The sequence below is a fragment of the Corvus brachyrhynchos genome, unplaced genomic scaffold (assembly GCF_000691975.1).
Source record: "Corvus brachyrhynchos isolate BGI_N302 unplaced genomic scaffold, ASM69197v1 scaffold467, whole genome shotgun sequence".
In the NCBI taxonomy this organism is placed as follows: domain Eukaryota; kingdom Metazoa; phylum Chordata; class Aves; order Passeriformes; family Corvidae; genus Corvus; species Corvus brachyrhynchos.
In genome coordinates this window covers 1,897,344-1,917,453 of record NW_008239309.1, presented here as the reverse complement: position 1 = coordinate 1,917,453, position 20,110 = coordinate 1,897,344, and the positions used below count along the sequence as shown (strand labels likewise).

At 39.3% G+C, this 20,110-nt stretch overlaps 1 protein-coding gene across 1 annotated transcript in view; it reads left to right on the top strand.

Moving 5' to 3' along the window:
• Window positions 1-252: 252 nt before the first annotated feature.
• The window catches only part of MAP1B (microtubule associated protein 1B), a 67,599-nt gene continuing 47,741 nt past the window's right edge, over window positions 253-20,110 (top strand). Inside the window, exon 1 of the mRNA XM_008638624.2 lies at window positions 253-369. The gene's annotated coding sequence lies outside the window, so the exon portion shown is untranslated. The remainder of the gene's footprint in view (window positions 370-20,110) is intronic.

Here is a 20,110-nt window from a genome sequence, read left to right as displayed (position 1 = left end):
CTTCTTGTGAAGTGGCTACTACTGCGGTTCTAAAGTTGGGGCCTTAAAGACTGGTCACCCTTTGGAAAGGCAGGTTGTCTTTTTCTGATTCCTGCCAGAATCCTTCCAAGTGCATTTTAAAAAATAGCTGCGTGCCTTGAAAGGAAGTGAGGCTGGGCTTGGAATTTAGAAATATGCAAATAGCGTGAATACAAGTAGAAAAATACTTGGTTAAAGCTTCCAGTGCTTGTGTGTCAAGCTGGATGTGTTTTGTGTTTTGAATTTTAGGGATCCGATCATGGGACACAAACTTGGTCGAATGCAACTTGGATCAAGAACTGAAACTTTTTGTGTCTCGCCATTCAGCTCGATTCTCTCCTGAAGTTCGAGGTGAGTTTAAGAGCAGAACTAATAAATTACACTCTGAAATTGCCTGGCCCGTTAGTTTTAGGGCCTTTTCAAAGTTAAGACAACTCACTTTTTGATTGAACAGTTTCTTCATGTAGCACCTATCTAGTAGTCCAGAGTCTGAAGCTTATTGTAGTAGGTAGAGTACATACAAAACGATTAACTGGAAAGGTTAGCTCTTTAGTTTGGCAGAGCCAGAACTGATGTTGCAGCTGTTGCACAAATGCAGCTCAAGCCCTGTGTTTCTTCCCAAAGGACTTGGACTTTTCTCTTTCTTGGTATGAGAAGCTGAGTTATGGTGAGTCTGCCTGTACTCATAGGAACTTTCTTTGGCTTGTATGAGGAAATCAGAAATTTATAGGGCTAATAAGACTAAATCTCTCTTGCTGCCTTTTTTCCAAGCCCATTTTTCCTTGAGAGGATTCATTCAATAAAATGAAACATTTGTTTACCAGTTTTGTGAAGTGTAAAATTTGGGTTTGTTCTGGTTTCATGAGAATGAAGTGTTTGGTAAGTTTCTAAGATCTCATTACTCTTAATATAAATGTGAATGAATTTAATCAGGTTTCTCATGTGAAAATCTCTGACTTTCTCAGAGTAGTAAAGGTTTCTATCATTGGTGAAATCATTGTGGCCATGTGCATGTTGAGTCCTGTCGTACAGTACAACCTAGTACTGATGAGTGCTAAAAATTCCAGCTTCTGGGATATCTCTCCTGTGGTGAAAAAGGGCTATGAAATTTTGTATCATTCTACTACATCATGTTCCTGAGGTCAGTTGCTATACACTGTTGACAAAGAGACCCTGATGCCTTGCTAGCATGACAGCATTGACCTGATGGTTTTGAATAATGTACAAAAATGTCTTGTGTAACTAATCCTTTTTCTTGCAGCATATGTTAAAGCAGTTTTTGCTGTATCTCTCCATATCTAGAGACAGTAAAGCACTGCCAGAGTTAAGAAAAAATTATATACTTCTATGATTCTTCCTCTGGTTTGAAAAACAACATAACTAATAAAAAAATACACAGCATGAAGACTTTTGAGTAAAGACATGTAGCTCCTTGTTTACGTGGATGTAAACTCGGGCCTAGAATACTTGTCTTTCATTTCATTTTAAATGTCATGAAGACAATTCAACTTCTCAGTGACATTTGTTGCTTTGCTTTACAGAGAGGGAATTTATCTTTAAGAAATGGAAAATGCAATGTATCCCATTTTTAACAAATCTGTGTTTTACTATAAAACTTCAAGATTCTATGTTTCTCCTGTAGCAAAAATATTACAGCATGACTAGTATTTTTGCTGTCTCTTTTAGATGATACATTCTAATACTGCTGCATGCATTAAAATAAAGCAAATACTCTACTTTCATATAATAAATAAGATAAGATTTCTTTTGCAGCAGAAAGAATGTAGAATTATTTAGGAATTTTTCTCTGGGAATTGTATTTTTGATTGATTTTTTTTTTCCTTTGTTTGTCTAGACTTCCCTGTTTAGTCTTTCATTGTGTTGAATTCCAGCTTAATTGCATGTGACTGGAATTCATCAACATCTCTGACAAGCAGAAATGAATGTGTTTTTCACCACTGCTCAATCTTTAAACAATAAACTGCCAAAATCTGTGTTTGAAGAGCATTAAGGGAGACTGAAACTTGAATAGACGCAATATCAAGGGATAAAGCTATCCCTTTTGACCAACTTCTTGTCTAAAATTTTGTGGAGAAGCACATTTTTACCTCCAGAATCTCACTGTACAGATCAGAGAATTATTTTAGTTTCTTTCTGCTGTTCTCTGATGTTGAATTCTGCAGGAGGCTCCTTTGTATCTTCTCTGCTGTTTGGCAGAGAGGCTTTTATGTTGCCACATTTTAATAAGATTTCAGAATGTTTAATTTCTGTTACAGCACCCAAATATTAAACTGTGGGTGTTCAACTGTTGACATGGTCGGCTTTGATACTAAAGAGATGATTGTAAGTATGTATTGCTTTATGGTCCCAGACTCAGATATGGAATTTAGGTAACTAGGTGACCTTTTGTCCAAGGGAAATATTCATCCAAGGTGATGGGGTTGTCTGTGGAATGTAATTAAACAACTTCTTTTTTTTCAGCCCTTTGAGTCTGAAGTCTCTGTGCAACTCACATACAGGGACAGTTTACTCTTGAGCAAGGCTCCTGATGTAGTCTGGTCAGACTTCTGACTGACTGCAGCCTCTTTGATTATCATGTTTAATTATGGTAATTGCAGTGCTGGCTCAGTAATGTTTGTGTACTTCTCAGAACAGCTTGAGGATACATACAGCAGCAATGTGAAGGGTAGGAATCTTTCTCTAAAAGGAAGCTTGGAGGAAATGGGGCCAATCCTGTCCCCATACCATACGTCTGTGATGTCAAAGGAAAGACATGCAAGAGATTGTCTGTCAAAGCATTTGGGTGTTTTCACTTAAAGAATTTAAGGTTTGATCCTTCTCCCTGTGTAGTGAATACATACTGGTACTGCAGTGAGCGTGATTAGATCCCAACATTTTTTGTGTTCTTTTCAAAGGGATGGGTTACCACTGTAGTATTTGTGCACATTGTGTTCAGCTGTTGGGCAATTTATGAGTGATTTATGATTCCTGAAAAATAAGATTCAGAATGGAAATGCCAGCAGATCTTTTTTGCTACCTTGTAAAGCAGCTGAGTTAGCAGACTCCTTAATAATAACAGATCTTGGAGAGGTGATGTTGGCAGGCGCTGGTGAAAACTGATTAACACAACTAATTAAGTGGTTGTCACAACAACAGGCAACATGACAAGGGGTACTCCAGTGGTGCCTCTGTTTTCTTTGTCGTGTACTGATAACTTCCATATTATAGTAATATCAAAAGGACAAAAAAATGCAAACAATGTACAAGCTGGAAAAGGAACTGTGCATCTGGTAGTGAGGCAGAACAAGTGGAGAGTCTTGGAAACAGCTCATTTGAAATTGCAGCTGTACCTACCAATCTTTGCTTAATTAACAAGAAAGTTTCAGCTGTATAAAGCAGCTTCACAAAAGACCCTGGTTTTGGGTGGGGGAGGGTGAAGCCGTTGAGGGCCCTTCTGTAAGGCTTTTGCACTGCTGTTTTATCCCTCAGTTTCCACCTGGAGACACTTAACTGTTGCATTGGTGCATGTTCAAGCCCTTGTCTAGATAAAATCCATTTTATTTAAGTAGCTGCTCACCCCCAACCTTCTGATAAATACTGCTCGAGCTATACACTGTGGCTACTTTGTACTTTTTCCTGTGGTTATGAAGAACATATATACGTGTTTTGTATCTGAACAGTACCGGGAGGCCTCCTGTTGCCTATTAGCCACTGCAGACACCAACTGCTGACATGAGTCCTTCTTTACCTGTTCCTAAGACTTTTTTATTGCCAGCCTGCCTGCAGCCAGAGGGGACCTTGGCAAAGTGCAAGACGTTTTATTTCCTCTTGGCAGCTACCTGCATCAGCAGCAGCAGTGGGCTTGCCTCCTTCAGGCTTCCTAAAAAGTCTTTTCTCTGTGACATTGTCATTATTCCAAAAAACCTTAATGACTTCCCTTCTGAAAGCTACCACTTCAAAAGTTACTGTTTGGGACAGCTGGAAACCTGTGGAGAATTTTTGGATCTGGGGTTTCTGGTCATCAATGCACTCAGCTGTGTACTGCAACAAAGTGGTCTATAGCGCCATTTCCTTTGTCAGAGCAGATCTCAAACCAGTTAACGTCACACCTAGTAGCTTGCCATGTGAGCTTGTGGAGTCACTGATAAAATCCTGAACAGCATGGGTTTTGTGCTGATTTACTTGAAAACGGCAGTTCACCAAAGTTCCTTAAGTCAGGACACAGGTACTCGAGCTAAACCTATGATTTAAAATGAAAAAAAGGAAAAAGAGACAAGAGGTCAAGACCAGATTTCTCAGGTACTATCAGAGTGCCATAACTGTCTAGAAATTAATTTTGCTTAAGATCTCAGGTAGCCTAATATGCACGTTTAGGGACATGCTACAAATATGATTCTTCAGATATTTAGAGGCTGTGATGGTAGCTGGAGTATCTATTGAGTGGAGTCATTTTAGCTCATTATATGTTTGGAGAGGTTAATTTTAGTTGGCTACTAGACTTCCTTTGTGTCTCAAAGTAGTTGTGCATTGAAATAAAGAAAATGGAGGCAGACTAGGACTCGAGAAGGTAATTGAGCTGACTCACGCTGCAGTAGCTGCGAATGGTGTCCCTGCGGGGTGACCTGCAGCTGTCCGTGGTCCAGGGCTGCGGCCGTGGAGCTGCCCAGCAGCACAAAGCCAGGAGCCCCTGGGTCCTGGTGGAGGGATATTGATGGGAGCACATGCACTGGACTACTCCTGAGCTTTTTGTGGGGGGATGTTACCATTTTGGTGGCTTGGGAGAGGATTACAGTGTAATAGCCTATGTGTTTGGATACAAGAATTGTCAAAGCCTTCTTTTCTTAGTACTATTTAAAATTCCAGAGACGGGCTAAGAAGTCACTTTATCATCTTTTTTACAGTAAGTAAGGTGTTGCGTTTATGTGACAGTCATTCTGGCATTGACTTCCATTTTTGCTTTTTTTAGGAAAGATCTCAAAGAAAATTAGCATGAATTTGCATTCAACGGTACCTGCTGATGCTAAGGTGTTAGCGTGAATCAGCAAAATTAGTGAGAGGTTATTTTTAAGTGCCTTGTACAACAATTAAAGATAGAAAGTTCAATCATCCTAGAATAGCCCATGTTTTATGGGAACAGGTCTTGGCTTGTGTGAGGCAGCTACCAGAGGCACGGGATTAAGTTAGTTATGAATAATGATGGAATTTTAACTGCATTATGAAATTTGAATCCTCATTCCTCTTTATTGGAATGAAAAATAAGCATACCTAATGGTATATTCACAAAGGTTATTTTGTTAAGGGTTATCTGATAGAATTATAATTCTTAGTATGTCATTTGTGAGATTCCTCAATCTTTTTTGTAGTATTCTGTCTGTATGGGATTTCTGAAACTGAAAATTTCAACAATATTTTATTTTTGACCTCTGCCCAGTACTCTTTACAGATGATCTACCTCTCATCTCTTTCATCATGGATTTATTATAAATGTGTAACTAGAATATAATTGCCACTTTTTAAATCTAATTTCTGTTTTCCATGTGCAGCATTTTGTTGATGGCTGTTTTTCTTAATTTTGTTAAGACTGATGTACTTTACTTGTCTGGAATTTGTTGCTTTCTCATCTAATTTATCAGTTACTTGAGAGAAACATTAGATGTTTTAATTGGACTTTATAATGAGAAGAGACTTGATCCAAAGGCCACTGAAATAATTGGATTGGATTTTGGATTAGAGAAAATACAATCTAGTATTTTGAAGGTAGAACAAAGACCAAAATACCAAAAAATACCAAAATACCAAAAAATACCAAAATAGCAAAAAAGTGAGGGTTTTACCTTCCTTCTTGAATGACAAAAATGTTACTTTGTTTGAAGTGAATTGCCTACCACTATATTCAGAAATCTAACCAGACCCAAGTAAGAAGAGTTGAGACACTCCGTTTTCAGACTGGGTGGAGTGGGGAGGTCATGTTCATTCCCATTGCTATCTGTAGAATGAGAGTTGCCACTGTGGCTACTGATATCAACCTTGCAACAGCATGAAGAGCTCCAGTTGTCATCGGCCTTGTAGAGACAGATACAAGAGGTGCATCCATACTGGCTGCAAATCCATGTGATCGTGACTGTAGACTGGCAGGAGTATCCTACAGTACCTCACAGTCCCTATGAGTAGGGGAGTCAGTAATAGTCACAAATAGAAAGCTGAATTGTTTTGTAACAAAGGTTCATGGTTTTGCATCAACCCTCCAGATGGTCCCACCAAAAAGACAAGATGGTTAGTTTGGGGCTGTAGTTGCTGGTGGTAATCTGTTCCTAGAGCTGAGAAGAAAAGCAGTGCTCCTGGTGACCTGGATTTGCAGATTTAAATCTGTTTTAGAATCAAAACCAGTCACTGATAGAATAAAAGACTAAGTGTAAAAAAACTGTATTCAAGTAATAACCAATTCATAAACAAACCATTTGCAATTTTATGTATTTCAGTACTTGAAAGCTTGTCTGTAATGGTGAGATGAGTCACCGTCCTGTGTCCCTGTCTCCTGCATGGCTGTGTGTGGGACATTATACCCGTCAGTAACGCTGGAAAGCTTGGGATTTTATTTGATATAAGCAATCAACCCCACAAAAGAACCCCCCAAAGCAAAACAAAAAAGCCTCTTGCAACAAGATTAGCCGTATTCTTAGACTGTATAATATCTGAGTGATTCTAAGGAGCTATGCAGACTTTCACCTGGAAGTCAACTCCCCACTGTCAAAGGCTGCCTTTGGAAGCTGGACCAGTATTATGGCAGTTGTAGCTCTTCTGGACAAAAGACTCATCCCAGCTTTGGCTCCCATGTCCTGAGTCAAAAATAAGCTGTCATAGGTCTTGTAAGCTCTTTATGGCAGATGGAGTATCTCCCCCACACCTGAGAGACTGGAAGGAGCAAAAGTAAGAAAACTCATGGGTCCAGATAAAGGTGAGTTATTATTAGGTGAAGTGAAAAATGGCAAAACCAAAGAAACAACAAAAACCAAACCAACAAGCACAGTGAAGGAGATTGCTCAGCGCCTCACACAGGCAGAATAATGCCCAGCCAGTCTCTGAACAGCCCCCACCTTAGTAACTAATAATCCCACCTTCTTTCTCTACGCTAGCTTTTGTTGCTGAGCATGATATTGCATGGTGGTATTTGTGTTCAGGTCACTGGTTTTTTTGCTGACACCATTGTTGAACTTCTTGAAATAAAGGGGATGAAGTTTGACAGAGCCCTAAGAGAGTCCAGCTACCGGAGTCCTTCTTCTGATCTTAAGGCTTGGAGACAGAAGCACACATCCTGTCATGGGTATTATGGCCCTCCAGCTTGCTTTCTTAACCTCAGACTGTGTCCCATAGTTTCCCTGGTCCTCTAGAACTTGCACAGCACTTAGACAAACTTAAAAAAAAATATTTTGTATGTGGCCAGTACTTTAAATAGATATAGAAAGCAAGCCTTCAAGAATATCTCAGGATAGGATTTAATGCTTGTTGCAAACTAATAATTTAATGGTATTGCTCATAATAATTTGTATGGTGCTATTGATTTTTTTCAAACCTATCATTACTAGCTGCAAAGCTCAATTTCTAAACGTCATTAGACATGGAAGATTTAAATATTTTCAATACTAACTAGGCTTTTGTACATATACCATTTCCAAGCAACTTTACAAATTTTAATCTTCCTGTCCACTGTTTCAACAATTCCATTCTTTTTACGTTTCCGCTAGCTAGCTAGTTATCTATCCAAAACCTGCCTGAACTTGTATGAGATGGCTTTTTTCATTGTGTCCTACAATGTGTATTGCAGAATCAGATCAAAAACATGTCACCTTTCAAAATAACACATGAAAGACATCAGCGTTACCCAAAAGAAATCCAAATGGAGATGGCGTATTACTGAAGTGACCCCTTAAAAAGTAAGGGTGGGCATCTTTGATCATAACACCATCTCAATGGCCTAAATCATCTGGCTGCAGCCATTTTATTCTTGAAGACTCTAGTGAGAATAGTTGCTCTGCACCTAAAAACCCTCTGTACCTATTAAATCCTGTAATTATAACAAGAATCACATTTTGCCTTCAGCTTTGGTGGAATAGTGTTATTGTATGTCAAGCAGGGGATTATCATGTGAAAAGAGACTTTGCCGACATTCTCATTTTGTGATGAATAGCAGGATCTGATAGTATTAATCCGTTAGGAGCTGTAGAGTGGGGGAAACCCATTTACTGGGTTGTGCTAATGGGTGTGGGTTGTGGATTGTCCACAACTGTTTATAGACAGTAATCACAGGAAGGAGACCAAGGATACCAAGCCATCAAATTTCCTTAAGCAGTATGGAATTACTCTTCAGTCTCTTGAACAGTGTAATACAACCACGTGTTAGACCTCTGCTTACCTAAAAAGGTATTGTTTTGATTTCTGGACTGTTTCATGACCTTTGTGCTCCCTTTGTAATTAAATTGCTTTGAATTGAAAGTAAATTCTGGGCCAAGGAATGAGCTTCTCTCAGAGAATCTAGAAAACACTTAGAGATTTACTTTATTTTATGCATGTCTACTTTTTTGAGTTTCACACAGCATGTTACACACTTGCGGAGTTGATACTCCTCTGACTTTCATTCCTAACTGGAGTATGTTTCCGTTTGGTGTTGGAGACAGCTGGGCATCTATGAAATTACCTGTGTCCTCATGTACCTTTCAGGCATTCCTAGAGTGCTCTGAGAATCAAATGAGTTTTTAACACAGTGCCTGCTGCTCTCCAGGGTAGCAGTAGTGAGGTGTATTAAGCATGGTATTTTCAGGGCAATATTCCAATCTTGGCAGATTTAGCATTTTCTCCCTTCTTGCCTTGACTTTTAATCACAAAAAACCCCCAGGGACAATGTCAAAAGAGGGGGCCACCCTATGATCTTTCTTTTGCAATTGGAAGTGAAAGAGTGGTGGTGCAGGGCAGTCCTGGGTAGAGCTACCCTTACAGGCAGAGATGAGCTGGTACCTCCACCCGGGAGAGTGCAACCCCAGACTTCCATCCCTCGGAGAAGAATGATCTCATCAGTGATGAGCCTCTCTGAAGACCCATCAGGAGGGTCTCACCACACCAGCATTTACCTTCACCACAGGTCTGAGTTACCAGGGCTCTGCTGCCTTGTTTCAGACACAGCTTTGGTATCCCTGCAAGGATAGTTTTTGCATGGACAAAGCATAGATCAAAGACTTTATGCTGTGATACTAACATTTAAAACTGTTTTTCCTGTTTTCCTGATTTTTTTCATTTCTTGAGCACATTTTAAACCTTGTATCCTGTTCCCTTCTTTCCTGAAATGGGTGAAATGCTGAGTTTTCAAATTAGCAGATGTTTTCAAGACTTCAGAGAAGCTTGTATTCATCCTAGATGACACTTTTCTTCCTTGTCCCATGCTCTTCATCCTGCGGTCTTCCTATATGTCAGAGTAAGTCATGGTAACTTAGTGGTAAAATGTGAATGGCATCTATTCAGTATTGGATCTTCTAGGTTTGCTGCCTTTCTTGGAACCACACCACAGCTGACAATAAATAAATGTGTACTTTCTAAGAGATGAGTGTAGGAAAAGCTGTGGTCAGGGATGACTCTGCTCACAAATTATGTTTTGTAGTTTTTTCTTTTGTTTCTGGCTTCCCTCTGCTATTAAATATGTTGGAGTTGACATCTGTTACTTCCAGCTTTTTTGTTGGTCTTACTTTTGAGCAGATGGATGTTTCTTTGTCAGTGATTGTAAACCTAATCTAAGCAATTATCAAATTATATTTAGACCAAAGTCCTTGCTGAGCCCCACCAAATCTTACTCCCTGTACTGTCCCACGTTTCTGACTGGCTTGCAAAGATGGGACACACTCAGAAAACACTCGAGCAGTATTAGACGAGTTGTTTTTTGTTAGATAGTTTAGGTAACTTGGTTGATTGTTGGCTGTGGAACTGGGCACAATAAAACATTTCATCAATAATCATTGAGGGGGAAAAAAGAGAACGAGAAGATGTTTTCAACCCAGCAGAGACAGTTTTGAAACCAGTAGAGATGTGGCTTCTGTGGATCTGCCTTGCTGTAGTCCTATGACAACAGTCACTGTTTTGTAAGTGGAGTTACCCGACAGGTATTGTCCACTATTTTTGGTCAAATCACAAAATGGCCACATAAAGCTTGGAATCACAGTTGCTATAGGTGATGGCACAATAATAAACAGATTCACTGCTGGGTTTGATTTCTTTTTTTTTTCAATTTCTAGTGTAGAGGTTTAGCCTCTCAATATTCTCACCAAATAGTTAATAAAATCTTGAGTTATTTTTGAGATCCTGTGAAATAGGAGAATCACAGAATCATAGAACTTGATGAGTTGGAAGAGAACTACAAGGATCAGCAAGTCCAACTCCTGGCCCTGCACCGGACCTGCCAAGAATCACACCATGTGCCTGAGAGCATTGTCCAAACACTTCTTGAACTCTGTCAGACTGGTGCTGTGACCACTTCCCTGGGAAGCCTGTTAGAGTGCCCAACCACCCTCTCTGTGAAAAACCTTTTCCTGATATCCAGCCTAAACCTCTCCTGTCTTAGCTTCATGACACTCCCTTGAGTCCTGTCACTGGTCATGAGAGAAGAGATTGGGACCCGCTCCTCTGCTTCCCCTCATGAGGATATTGAAGACCACAGTGAGGTCTCCCCTCGGTCTCCTCCAGGCTGAACAGCCAAAGTGTCCTCAGCTGCTCTTCATACAGCTTCCCCTCCAGAAGAACAGGAAAGTACAAGCAGTATCAGTCTATCAGCTCTATTTGTATTTCCTCATTATTCATTATGCCTTTTAAATTGTTACTATTTTCAAATGATAGTCTTTTCCACTGCAAAATAAAGCTGTAATACTCTTCTTGTTGTTCAAAATCCATTCCCCACCAAAGTTTCTACATAAAATTAATTATATCATGCGGGCAAAGCTACTTTATTGAAAAAAACTTCAAATTAACAGTTAAAAAAACCCAAACCAACCCAAACCGCAAAACTGACAATCCACATCATGTTTCTTAATCTTTCCCTTTTTTGAAAGTTGCCTACCAAGGAATCATGCTTCCTTATGCTGCTTTTGCCAGCAGATGGCATTCTGAGTGCCCATGCTCACTGCTGTGCAGTAAATGACCACATTCTAAAGTCAGTATGAATACTTCCATAATGTTTTTAGGTCTTAGTTCTTAATGTGAGACATATGTTTCTATTTTGCTCTGACATCTTACTTGAAATTTAAATTTCAGGGACTTCAACTCTGTTGACTGTGAAATATGAATCCCTCAATGTGAAATAAGCTCAGCAAACTTCAGATCTCTCTCTGTTGATGGAGAAAAAGCAGAGTATAGCTCATTCAGGTCAAGAACTTATTCAGGTTGAAGACCACAGATAGTGATCATTTTATGAAAATGCTTAACATTAGCTCTGCAGAGCTAGTAGGGAGAAAAGCAAGATCATTACACACAGCTAGATTTGTGCATAAATTAACACATCTCTAGATACAGGTAAGAAAATCAGCTTCACAGATCATGTATTCTCTGTATTTTCTGGATATTTCCAAGAGGCCTGAGCTTCTCCTGTTTAGAAGCTGCAATATAAACCACATCAAGACCTAGTGCCTCTCTCTCTCTCCTAAAACACAGCATGAAATAAAAGACCTGAGACCTAAGCAAGTGGAGTCTGACTCACTTGTCAAGTTTAGTATATCTCAGTTTTTTTCCCCTGTCTCAGTCTGTGCTATGACAGTCTGTTAGGAATATAGGAGTACAGTAGCAGGTAGTTTGACAAAGCAAATCAGTATTGTCTGTCTAAAAAGGTAAGTGTTTGTACAAGTCCCAGTGTGGCATTTTTCCTTTCTCAGAGATGCAAAAAAAAAAATCACAGCTTTCTAGGTGACTGCAGAACACATGGTATGTCATAAATCAAGAGACCTGAAGTTTATTTCTTAATTTTTCCCCTGAACTATGTAAAAACTGACTGTGGCAGTCATGCTCAGGCGCTGTGGACAACCCATGATCTTGATTATTCAATTGTCTTACTTCAGCTTTCCATCATGGCCAAGTGTGCCAGTAGGGAATCTAATGTCAGTGATTTATGCAGCATGGTCTTCATTAAAATTCAAAATGAGGCTACCAACTCTCTTCAAGTAATCTAGTAAGCTACTAGCCAGATGTTAATGTAAACACTAAAGGGATCGCTCAAATTGATTTGAAAATAACAGTAACAGAGATGAAAAGCTGAGATTAGCCATTAATGACATTGTGTAACTCCTTCAGATTTCTGAGCTGTATTAGGAAGAAGTACACGTGAGGACCTTCTTATTAAACAACACCTGCCTACAACTGCACAGGCAAAATCTTTTCATATATGCAAATACTGGTAAATGGACAATCAAATACTTTTAATCTCATTTAATTGTGGAGGAGTAGCAGGGCTCCAGATGCTTACTGAAAGCAGCTGTTTGTTACCACTCATTTAAAAAACACACAACCCAAACAACATACAAAAAAATCAGAAAATGCCCAAAACTATAGCCAGCAGTTTATCTTATTGTGATTACTAAGAAACACTTTGACAAACTCTGCTTTGAATGAGTATAAATTACGGGAAATTTCACTGAAAACAGGTCTCTCCAGATCTACCCTGTTATATGTTAAGGCAGCATTGGAGTGCTGTTGAAGAACTGCAATTTGTAGATCCCATCTATAGAGAATTTGAGGGAAATGGCTGTGGGAACTATGGTTTGTAACTGGTTTCTACATATAGTAACGTGCAACACTGCTGGGTTGCTGTGACACCACTTGAAATAAAGCATGGCAATTCACTTCTGTGGTCTCTTTGCAAGTCTGCATGGTGCTGGAGCTGGCAATAAATTGACTTCTTTTAGACTTAAACCTCTGTAGGAAGCTGAGTGTCTTTACAAAGTGTAAGCCAAGCTGGTGAAATACTGCCTGCCATCTTTAACAAAGCTCCGTGTCAAGTGGGAGTGAAATGCTTTTAAATGCTGCCATGTGGCTGAGGAATCGTGTGTTTTGTGATTGCTAAAACATTTTTGCCTGTCCTAAATCCAGGAATGCTTATAAGGTAAAAGTTAAAATGTCATGGAGAAATTAAGTAAATGACATTTTGATTGCCCCTCCGAGTTTGGCTTAGTGATTGACACAACCTTCAAATCCTGAGGAAAGAGAAGTGGCAAGGAGTAGTCTTTCGCCTTTTGTCACATCTGTTGTGCCATCCCTGCCTCTGCACGGCTGCTTATCTCATGGCTGTGGATTAATTAGAAGAATTTGAGGCTGAGGATGTGGAAGGGAATTTAAATTGCATCTGTATGGATTATGATCTGGTGGAGTTCATTAGCATGCAGGCACAGTTCCTGTGCCTTTCTGCCTCTCTTCCCAGAGCTTGCAACTTCCAGACATTTCCACACTCCCTCAGATCTGTTGTGCCTTATGGGCCTGGCCTGCAGTTTCATATTAGCACAGTTTAATTAGGCAAAGAGCGATTGCTGTGACTCCAAAATTACGTATGGTTGTGATAGATCAATATTTATTACAGAGATTTTTTTTCAAATAAATGTCTTCTCTGTTGGACAGGTTTTTCTCATTCAGAGGCCCTAGAGCCATTTACGAAACAATTAAATCCTCTCTGGTGTGAAGTGGAATTTTAAGAATGATTAATGCTGACTGACCATGTATTCTCTCTAGTTTCATCTGCATTCCTATGCTTTGCTGTTTTCATCTGATAGGTTTGACAGAGGGAGTTAGGTTCAGGGACCGCTGCCCCTTCCTTGCAGCAGTGCAGAGCCTAGTGGAAGGGTGTCAAATGGGTCAAGGCACTGGCTAAAAACTGTCAAACCCAAATGCGAATATGTAGCTGTAGAGTAATTTGCAAGCACTGCGCTGGGAAGAAGTTTCTATAGCTCGATTCCATTAAATTTATTCTGATTATCTAAATTTGATGTGGAAGGTGAGTGTGATATAGTCTAGTATTCTAAACACTTATGTAAGTGGCCAGGTTTACAGAGGCCATCCAATAGATGCCAAATGAGGAGAGCTTGCATGACCATGTCATTGTTGATTTTCTTTTTGTGGTTTTTCTTTTCAAATTAATTTTAGTGTTTTCTGCAAGGGAAGTAGTTTTCCCTTTTGGGAGCATGTTGGAACAGTATGCAAATTCTGCTCAATTATGAACAGTCACAAAGGTCTTGAAACAGAAGCCATAAATCATAAGTTTTTAACAGAAAAAGAGTGAAAGATTCAACATTTAGTGCATTTTTCTTATGTAAGGCTTTATTTAATGTATGTTTGTAATACCTTATATGATAAATATTTTTATTTTTAAATTTGCATTTCTCAGATTAATGTGTTTTCTGAATTACACAGTAATGTAACTTTGTGTAAGTGTAGCTCTCTCCAAAAAATACAGTAAAGATCATAATCATAAAGTTTTAGTATGCTCAAACTGGCAGATAAATCTGATTTGACTAGTACAGCACTAGTACTTTGACTAGTACTTTTCTTTGCTGGAGCCTTCAAGGATAAACTGAATTTGTAGCAAGTCTTGTGTGTAAAATTGTTCCTTTTGGAAATCCATCAGAAATTTGCACTCAATCCCAATGAAGGCAGGGTCAACCCCTCCACTGTTTATTTCTTTTCTCCATCGGTAAGTACATTTTTCTTAAGCTAAGAAAGAGCACTTGTGCACTTGTACTACTTAGAACTACAATCAGTCACAGGTCCATTCATTGACATCCAGTAAGAGTACTCCTTTTATTGTAATTTCCTTTGAAAATTAAGTGTGCCAAACTTCAAATGTATTGTGGTTAATATGGAAAAAAAGAAAATACTGCAACTCTGCTTATCTTGCACGACAACAGAAGCTTCCAGTGGAAATCTAATAGCAACATTTCTATTTCTTTTGTCAAGAGAAATATTAAAAGTCATGAGATCTCTATTCCCCAAAAAGGAGAAAATTAATACCTCATTGCTTTAATCTTTGGGGGAAAAAGTGCAACTATGTTGTTTCCATATTCCTTAAGTGTCCCCCCATGTTGTTTTTTTTCAAATGACGATGATGATGATTCTAACAGTGTACTTGAATTGTGTTCATTTAATATTGGGAGGGTTAAACATCTCACCAGTGCCAACACTTTGTCATTAAAATGAAGTACAGTTTGCAAGTGCCTGTAATTACACAGCCTGTGTACAATCGCAGAGTTTCTAAAGGGAGTCTATCACATCTAAAATAGCACTTTCTTCATTGCACAGCCTTAATTTCACCTGACATTTTGCCAGCCGGGGCAGAAACTTTCTGCAGGAAGCAGGGCAGTATGCCTGGTCTCCTTTAGACAAAAGAAGGTGGAAAATTAAGTTATTGTAAATCTGCTTCTAATTATGTTAATGAAATATTACATCATGTAGATTGACCTGCTGTAGATCTTAGGTATTTCTTTTATTGTTTTAGCAATTTGCTCTATTTCTTATGCATGAAAAATATTTTTGATAACCCATGTTGATCGTACTTGCTAATGAACCAGTGCCTACAATTACTGCACTTAAGCATATATCTTCAGAACATACAATGTTAGAGGGTTACTAATGAGCTCAACAGTAGTTGAAGACACTAATTAATTTAATCTGGGTTATTTTGCCTGCCAAAGTATAGGAGGATGGATGCTGCCACTGGAAAATGCTGGAGCATTTAACCTGTGGCTGTGTATTTAAGGAAAAAAATTGGTTGTCAGTCTGTTTCAGAAACACTGGTAATGCAAAATGTTTTCTCAGTTATAAAGGCAGCAGATATTTACCACCTTACTCAGATCAATTTATTATGAGGCAGCATGACACTTTGTACTGTGAATCTTAATAATGCCCAGAGGCCTTCACATGAAAATTGCTCATTTAATTTTCACTGGACTACTTTTTTCATTTAAACAACAATAATAATGTGAAGTTAAGTGCAGAGCTCAAATAGCTTAAAAGGGTCCTTTCCCAATATCCTTAATCTAATTTTGAAATATTAATCTTTTAGAAATGCAGCTTCGCATTTCAAAGATAGATTTAATTTTATTTTTTGTTGGCCTTATGTGGAAAGCTTGTTACTAATTTTCTTAGTCCAGCCAGAGCAGTGTCCTTATCACCAAAGCATATAGGATGTTTTTTAAAGGAAAACATCTGTCAATCCAGCAGTTTGAAACACAACTTGCCCTATGTCAGTGATTTCCAATGTCAAAAAAAAAGCACCCAGCATAACACTTAGATGTATGTGGTTGGAAACCAGACATGTAAAAGATGTACTTTGTCATTAAGATGGATATTGCTGGTGGAATTGCCTGTGAGAGCGTTGTCCACCAGATAAGGAATAGATCAGCTTTAGCACAGCTTCTGGGGCTGCAGACACCCTCCTCTAAGGCAGAGTAGGAGTGACCTGTACGTGACAGGAGCTCTCAGGGGAGGAACAATAGAGACTGAGAAATATATCAAGAAGGAGATCAGTGGCAAACAGACAGACTAGATAGCTTTCACCCACCTTCTATGCAATCTCTGAGTGTCCCCCTTGGCTATAAAAGAATAAAATGGCAGAAATTTACTGTCATATCATTCACATCTACACGGGCTGAAAGAATGCCTTCAGTTCCTCAAGATTTAATTATGTCCAGTTTTTGTGTCTGCTACTGGAAGAAGCCCTGAAGAGGGAGAGAGGTATTTTTTTCCCCTTTTTTTTGGCCTTCATTTTCTTCCCTTTGTTGTGCTCTTTCCACCAAAATGCCCTCAGGCACCAATCCAGGGAGCTGGAGCTGTGGTCTGCTCAGACCTCTTGTGGTACCTGCTCATACTTTCTGACAGGCTCAAGTACTGAATGAGAATGGCCAACCTCCTGAGATGGGGATGGCCAGAGACCCTCTCAGTTTTCACAGCTACCAGCTGCTTTCTTGCTCTCTCAGTTATAAGTACAAAACCCAGAAGCCAAAGTAGACGCAGGCATCAAAGTGAGAGCCAAGTTTGTCCACTACTTTTCTGCATTTTCTGGTTGAAAATCATCTAGGTAAGGCTGCATGAAAAGAGCTCCAGAATCACTCTGGATGTTGCAAAAAGGGCTTGGATTTGTTTCTTGTACAACTTTGTTTTGAGATAGCTTTTAAAACAAGACCACACCAAAGTGTTAAACTTGGTACATCCATCCACCCTGCAGCCAGCCCAGAAGAGAATTGGTCTAATGCTGACTGAGAGGAGGAGAAGCAGGTGATGAGGGAGACTAGAGGAAAGTTTCTTTTCCCTGGTGTTACTCAAAAGCTCATTGAGTGGGCCTTATTCATTACAAGCAAAAATGTTTTATTGGTTATATCAAAGTGCAGTGTAACTGGTATTGCCTTAATTCTACTTTTTTTTTTTTTAAAGCTAGTAAAAAAATTCAATCTAGACTTTAAAAAAGCCCATTATTTTCTTATATCAGCCCAAAGGAAATCTTGCTATCACAAAAGTAATACATTTTTTCCCCTGGAGGCAATACTTAGAAATAACCTATGCTGAAATTCAGACCTGGAAATTTTTTTTGTGTTCCCATGGAAAAAAAAAGTGCATTATATACTTCATGTTACATGTGCTCTTCAAACATTATTTTCAGGTTAATAAGTACTAAAGGAGAATTCTTGCAAAGCTTAAACCTTTAAAATTTTACCAGGTGAGTGGCTCTTCACTAGTCAACCTGTTCAGATCTGTCATCAGCATAAAAATATTTGCGGATGGAGAGAGGTTCACTGTTTTTGTGTTTCTTTATAGCTGGATTTGGTTTTTTTTGTTATCTCATTCCTTTGCTAACAGCTCCCTTCTACTGTGTGTACCTGATAACTGGGGATAAATTGCAGCAAATCTTGATATGGTCACATACTTCAGAATATTAAATAGTCTGTTTAATTACAAAGAAATCTGCATTTGTTAACAGAGTAATAAAATGCACAAATACGGAATCAGTCCCCAAGTGGGAGACCATATGTGCCCAGGAATGCTTAGTCTGTATGAACAGTTAGCAGTTTATATGTGTATGTATAATTTGCATAAATTATATAGAGGCCAAAGTTGACACAAGACCCTTGTGAGAAATTATTTTAGTATTAAATTTTCTTCCTCTTTAATGAAACATGAGAGATGGGAAGCCAAACCTTTCTTTTGTGCCTTATTTAAACAGATTTCCATCCTGAATTTATGTAGAAAGAAGGCTGAAAAAACTTTCATTAGTATCAGAGGAACTCATATAGACCATACAAATATGACTAGTCTTGCTGCTGCAAGCTGTTATATCTACAGGTAACTCTGCTGCTGTCACATTGCTTATATGGCCCATATGATTATGTGGACCACCGTGTAGTGCACACTAACAGAAATGAAGGCATACACAGGAGCTGACTTCCTCCATGGAGCATCCAGGTGTGCCCTTGTTCTGGATGCACAGGTCAGGGAGTCAAAGAGCCCATGGTGTATGTTTGACCTCTTGGAAACCCTTGTTCCCATTGTTACACTTGCTTGAACTTGCTCATATGTTTCTTATGTTACTCCACATCTTTTGAGGGTTTCCCATCTAGTTAGATTCTAAGCCCATCAGCATAGGAAATATGTAATTGTCATAAAAGACGTCTGGATTACTGAAAAGTCCAGAATTAGATGATTCACAGGAAAACTTTGAGCTGAGAGATGTAATTTTAAATGAGACTTCATGTTTTACCATATATATAGAAAAAACAAAAGCAATTTGAGCACTAGAAATGTAACTGAAACCCAGTGTTTTTGTGAACTTTAATTATTCATTTCAGAATGTCATGATAGACTTTTAACTTCCCATACTTTTTTCCTAAGGGAAGCAAATTACTATAGTCAAATGATAAAACACTCAGAACAAGCTTACGAATAAAAACCCTGAAAATGTCTTATTTGTGTCTGTACTCCTGGACCATTCCCATGATATGGTTATGACTCAGCTTTGATAGGTATACTACAAATGATCTTACGCTGTCAGATGAATTCTGAGTCGAAATATAGCCAGATCCCAGGAGGAAATAAAAGAAAACAGGGGTTTTTTGGTCAGGAAATTGTATTATGTTTGTATCCATTCTGTTGATTTCCTTTGCTAGACCACTTCACATACATTGCCATGGACCCAGATGTTGTCTTATACTTCTTCCTGCTCCACACAGAAAGCAAAGATGGCAGGTCATGGTAGGCCTACGTGCAAGCCTTACTCAAACTGTTTAATGTATTGTTATAGAAGGTAGCCAGAATTTTTTAGATGAATCATGCAGAAATATGATACTGGGTGAGCATGAGATAACAATGCAAGAAACTCAGCTACTTCTCATCAGACTTGAGCTCCAAACCCTTCACCAGCTTGCTGCCCTTCTCTGGACCTGCTCCAGCACCTCAGTGTCTTTCTTATAGTTAAGGGTCCAGAACTGAACACAGGATTTGAGGTGTGGCCCCACCAGTGCTGAGTACAGGGGGACAATCCCTGCCCTGGTCCTGCTGGCCACACTGCTGCTACCTGGTACAGGCCAGGATGCCATTGGCCTTCTTGGCCACCTGGACACATCCTGGCTCATGTTCAGCTGCTGTCACCAGCACCCCCAGGTCCTTTTCCTGTCACTCTGCTTGTAGTGCTTCCTGGAGTTGTTGTGACTGAAGAAGAGTTACCTGGGAATTGTTGAAGTTCACACTATTGGCCTCAGCACAGCAATCCAGACTGTCCAGATACCTTTGCAGAGCATTCATACCCTCCAGTGGGGCACCATCCAGCCTGGTGTCATCCACAAACTGACTGAGGGTGTATTCGATCCCCTTGTCCAGATCATCCATAAAGACATTAAACAGAACTGGCCCCAGTACTGAGCCCTGGGGAACACTGCTGGTGACGGCCACCAGCTGGATGTAACTCCATCCACCACCACTCTCTGGGCCTGGCCATACAACTGGTGTTTTACCCAGCGAACAGTGCACCCATCCAAGCCTCCAGCAGACAGCTTCTCCAGAAGAATGTGGGAAACAGTGTCAGAAGCTTTGCTGAAGT